This window comes from Quercus suber, unplaced genomic scaffold (assembly GCF_002906115.3).
Source record: "Quercus suber isolate HL8 unplaced genomic scaffold, Cork oak 2.0 scaffold_446, whole genome shotgun sequence".
Classification (NCBI taxonomy): Eukaryota; Viridiplantae; Streptophyta; class Magnoliopsida; order Fagales; family Fagaceae; genus Quercus; species Quercus suber.
Window position 1 is genome coordinate 301,218 of NW_027069897.1, and position 6,223 is coordinate 307,440.

Consider the following 6,223-nt stretch of genomic DNA (forward strand, 5'->3'; position numbering starts at 1 on the left):
TTTGCTACTATTTATAGGCCCGACTGCACTTTTTGGTACTATTCATGAGTTTTACTGTAGTATTTCAGTTAACTTTTACCTTTATCTACAATACTTTCAGTAAAAAGTTTTCAGTTTCAGCAAAATATGCAGATCCCAAATAAACCCTAAGGATTCTTATATATGAAGGTGTGCTAGCATTGAAGGACTCAAAATGGTGGTCCTGGTCAAAGTTTGATTATTTTAATGTTTTTTGCCCTTGAATATTCACTTCATTAACATAAATCAAACAAAAGCTAGTAGGTCTCGACCATCTCATTCTTCTTACGGAGGAATTTGTTTCACACAAGAGACATATGTGGCTCCCACCATAACATAATGGCTCTTCTAAGACCACAACTTTTTTTTTTTTTTTTTGAGGTGCTAAGACCACAAATTTTACCATAATATAATGAAGTAATCAAATGTGAATGGTGTACAATTACTTTCATATGAATCCATTACTTTATCTCCACTAATCACAACTGACGACTTCAAAGTTGTGTCTAAATGCTTTATAAGAACAAAATCCACAAAAAAAAAAAAAAAAAAATTGTGCAGTTCCAATATCACAAGTAACTGTTTTTTTTTTTTTTTTGTCATATTTGGTGGTTCCTTTTTTTTTTTTTTTCTTACATTTGATGGTTCCATTATCATATTAGGCCAGTACTAACATGACATCTATTTGTACTTTTGTCACATTCAATGATATGCTTTTTTTTTCTCACATTTGACAGTTCTAATATCACACTCTATTTCTTCAATATGGCTCAAGAAAGGCTCTAGCTGGATTGGTTCATTTAGAAAGAGTAAAATAAAAATCCAAAAATGTTACAGTTCATAATTGCACGAGCTGCCAGAGAATCTCATGAACCTAATGTACCAAATGTTATTTTTGTTATGTGACAAGACTGTTCCAAAATCATATTCCAATAATCATGCTATTTGAGTCAATGATAATATTCCATGTTCAAGAATTGTCACTAAAGGATCCGATTTATTGAACAAAAAAAAGCATTATGTGGGAATCAGTTATTAGTCTCCACAAACTAGAAAAGAGAGTAAAAACAGAAGGCATGATTAAATTTAGAACGTTCTTAGACTATGTAGGTACCACTCCCAATTCTGTAACTGGCAGATTGCATGCAAACCCTGCAATATTTGCTTGCCATAGATTATATGCGTGAATCCAAGGTAAAAGGAAAGAGTGGAATTGAATTGCTCATTGGATGTAACAAATCCCAAAAATGAAAGCTATAAGGAAAATAAGGGGAATGTAGCAAGAACAATTCTATTAGCAATAGCATACCCAATGAGAACGGGAATCAAGCCTCATAAAATTAAAAATAATTTACACTTGACATAAAAAAAAAACCATGTAAGACTGTCAATGCAAGTCCAAGATTCCTATTCAAGATATTCCTTATGAAAGCCATAAGAGAGGCCTCTAACCATGCAAACTCCAAGTTAACTCTTATGGGCTGTTTGGAAGTTTAGAAAGGGAGGAGAGTAGAGGGGAGTAGCGGGGAGGAGGGTAGTGGGGAGGAGAGTAGAGGGGAATGGTTCCCCTCCACTTTGTTTGGATTTTGTTGAAATTAGTAAGGAGGAAGGGAGTAATTAGCCCTTCCTCTTGTTTGGATGTTTTAAAAATTAGGATGGAGAGGAGAGAAAATGATTAAAATAGATAAATTTACCCCTATTTGAAAATGGACTTGCAACATTGGTTTATGATTAATTTGTTAGAAAGGGTAAATTAGGGAATTTACTTGGACAATAATTTATCTACTCTACTCTCCCTCCAAATCTCTCTAATTTGGGAGAATTAAAAATGAGAGGTTAGAGGGAGTTGAAACCCCTCCAAACCTCTCCCCCTCATTTCTTAAAAAACTTCCAAACAAGGTAATTGGATTACTCTCCCTCCCTCTACTCTACTCCCCCTCCATTTTTAAACATCCAAACATGCCATTAATGACCAACACTAACAGGGCCCCTTTGGCATGTGTTCACCAGTATAATGTTATCAGGATAATTGAGCACCAGTATCTGTCAACACCTTTTGATTCTCAATGCAGCCAATGTAGTTGCAAGTACCAAGCAAAGGCCAAGCTCTACTTAGACAGAATTGCTAGAATAACAACACCAAATCTAAAATACAAGAAATAACCCTCACTTGATGCCACATGACTTTTTATGCACGCTCCAGGTTTAAGGAAGCAGACGCCTCTACTGAACCATACTATTTAGTAAGTTAATCCAGATGTAATGAGAAAACATAATAATATAAGTTGTCTACCCCCTAAGAGACATTTTAGTTTTTGGTAACCACGACTGGCCAACAAATCACTTAAGTTCCAACCATTTTAGCCTCTCCAGCTCTCTTTTCTTTGTGACACCACACCACCAAATTTTCATCAAATCTCATAGGCAACATTTGAGCAGCATGAATCAACTAAGATAATCAAAATCTTTATGTTCCCAGTAATTTCTCGATGATTTAGGTACACGGTCTCCACAATTTGTCAAAGAAATCACAGTAGGTTCATTTGGATTGCAGCTTTGAGAACTATTTTGACTATTAAAAATTTATGTATAAGGAAGATGTTGACAACTTGACATAAATAATATAATGTTTACAGTTGATAATAAATATAGTTGAATACCATTCCTATGGATTTTCCTTTGTAACTTTTTCCAAACCTAAACAACGAGGAAAAAAAGGAGATCTGACCCCCCCAATTTATCAAATTCCTCATGGAACTCATTTTCTGTAACAGTGGAAACATAAAACATTTAGAATCATGACCATTATAGAGCAAGACATATATTAAATAATAATGATCTTAATTTCGAAATATAGAAATCATCTGTGTAATCAAAACTATATCTTGGCTGTGACTTGTCACTAAAAGAAAATGATTCTATCCAATCAGGCGCAAAGTAGTGGAACCCAAAATCTGACATCTAGAGAAGATGAGTGCAAAATTAAAATGTTGGTTTGAAACTTTCGATTTCAGCTTGCCTAAATCCCAAACTAAAAGAATATAGCCCAAATATTTTGCTTCAATAATAAAACTGAAGGATCTAAAATCAAAGATATTCAACACCAAAACCATATCCTTAGGGAGTTTAGGGTTCTGAAGTCATTCAAATCCAAGAAACAAAAAAACCACATATGAAAAGAAAGAAAGAAGAACAACGTGATTCTAATTGTTGAAAATGAAAAAAATAAGAAGAAAGAGTATACACCTTGGAGTTTGCAGAAGCAGTCTCAACTCTCAAGAGCATCGACATCGTCTTCCCTGGATCGCCTCAGAAATCAGAATTGAAGGAAGGAATTTTTTTGGTTGCTTTTATATGCTTACACGTTCTACCGGTAACTGGTAACCATTAAATTTAATTAAACGGTCAAGATTAAAGCCAATAGAATTCTGTGGTTTAGATTTTAGTGGGTACCGTACCCCCCAAATAAAATAAGGAGTACTATAGAATGACTTTTTTTTTAAATACACAATAACAAGTAATACAGTTGTGAGTTTTAATCTCCACCTTTTAAAATAAATAAGATTCCAGTTAAAAAAATAATTAAGATAAGTCAAACTTTTTTAAGATTGTTATGCTCAAAAAAAAAAAAATCCAATATATAATAAACACTCGTCACTACAGTAACATTCTCTTTAATAAAGGAGAAAGAAGCGAAGAATTTTTCCCCCTTCTTCCTTTTTGGTGCGCTATTCATGCATATATCCTATTTTCCAAAAATACTAATTTTTTTTTCTATTAAGCAATCCAAAAACACTAGTTAAATTATTATACTATTTTTTTCCTTGTAATTGCTAATTGTATAGCTCAAATCAATCTAATAATTACTCATATATATGATTACACACTTTCTGAGTCCTCTGACGTTTATGTAATCCATTTCAAACAAATATATACGGATAATATATGTAATCTAGTCATCATCTAGATTTACGTTCATAGGCATCTAAGCTAACAAGCACTTAAAAAATGGTAAAAATTTTACAAGATGATCCTGCCCTTAATTAAATGAAGCCAACTATCAAACTAATGTTACCATCACGCACCTTTGATGTGCATGATGATCACTTCACAAGTACTAAGTTATTATGGGGTGACAGGAAAAAAGTCGAATATCAACTAATTAATTTTTGCTCAAATATCAACCCAATAATGTAAGCTGACATACTAGATTGTAATAATAATAAAAAGATAAAAAGATGATATTAATTATTTTAAAATATATATATATATATATATAATTGCTTACCAAATGTGAGTGGTAGCCAGCCTAAAAGTCAAACTATATTGGAAATTTGAACTCATTAGAGTTCACGTGGGTGTGCCAGCCTAGAAGTCAAGCTATATTGGAAATTTGAACTCATTAGAGTTCACGTGGATTCCTTACTTTTTCTCTCCAAAACAAAAAAGAGTTCACGTGGGTGTGTCAGAACTCACATAAAACAACTAAACAAGAGCCCCACACACAACTAAAACTCACACAAACCAGTGGCGACTCCAAGAATTTTGTTTAGGGGATTCATTAAAAAATTTTAATAAAAAAAGAACTTGAATATATCGAGTTTCTGACCAAAAAAAAAAATTAATATATGAAGTTTTATAATTTCCTTCTACAAGTATTCAAATTTTGAATTATGAGTATCTATTGCCAATGTGGATAGGTATGAGTCTACAATCATTTTATTTTGTTAAGTTTATCTAACATTTTTATTTTTATGCAGTTTTTATTATCTATATGTTATTGTTTTTATAAAAATATTTTAAACTAAATGACTAAACTAAACTCATTGGTTTTGTATTAATTATTGACGCACACAACCACACTCATTCATTCATAAAATTATACACTAGTGTCTACTTAACCAATCAAATGCTTGGACAATTACTAACTTTACGATTTTTTTTCTTAAATTTTACTAACTTTATAACAAAAAGTTATTATAACATGATAACAATACACACACATATAACAAACCATCTCTATTTCCTAATTATTAAATTATATATATTTATATTATATTTATATTGTACACACGAACATCCACACATATTATAATTCACACAAATAATATTATAACAAAAAGTAATGCACACAATCAATATTAGACACACTCACACATATAATATAAATTTATAAAAAAATAGTAACACTTACAATTCACAAATACTTACTCTTTAATATTAGAGTTGGAAATACTTATAATAAAGGTGTGCAAAATTTAAATCAGGGTGTGCAAAAATATTTTTAAGAAAAAATTATAGTATTAAAATAACAAAAAAATATATTATAATATATATATATATATATTTTTTTTTTTTTTTTTTTTTTTTGAAGTCAGGGGGTTTATTTGAACCCCTTGACACAAACCAATTAAATAAGAGCCACACACACAAAGCTAAAACAAAAAGCACAAAAGAGAGTTCAGTCTCGGTCAAAACTAAAGAAGAAGAAGAAGAAGAAGCAGCTGGATGTCTTCCCAGTTTTTCAAACACAGAGTAAAGCAACAAATTATTTCTCTCTAACAGCTTCAGCCTTCACTTGCTCTACCTCTTTCTCTCCCTTTCTCACTTTTTCTCATCTTCTTCTTCCTTTTCTTTTTCTTTTTTCTTCTTATTTGTACCGGTCCGAAACATCTTTACCAACCGAAACAGCCGGATTTCGTCAGTACGGCCAGTATTTTTTTCGATACGAAACAAGAGGTGTGCTTGTATCAGTGTATTGGTCGGAATGGTATATACCGGCCATACCGGCCGACACGGTACGAAATTGACTTCCTTGATTTGGCTACCTCAATTAACAAAGTACAAAATTCCTTACATGCGAAATATAGCAAAAGCCACAAAAAGCAAAACACGTTTAATTTAATAAGATAATCTACAATTCATAAAGGTTTCTTGAATTCACAAAAAGAGATATATAGTCTGGGAATCCACCAAAAACTTGAGATAAATTTCTTATAATTTATTAAACTAAAATCTAAACATTAAAAATAAAAATTATTAAAAAAATAAAAAACAACCTAAGGCAACTAAAGAAAGCCCTTAAATTTATAATTTGCGCTAATTACAAAATTAAATAGCAAAATAGTAAATTTTACTAAAAAATGCAAAACTATATTTAAGATACATTCCAGAATAGAAAAACTTTAATTTATATTAATAAAAA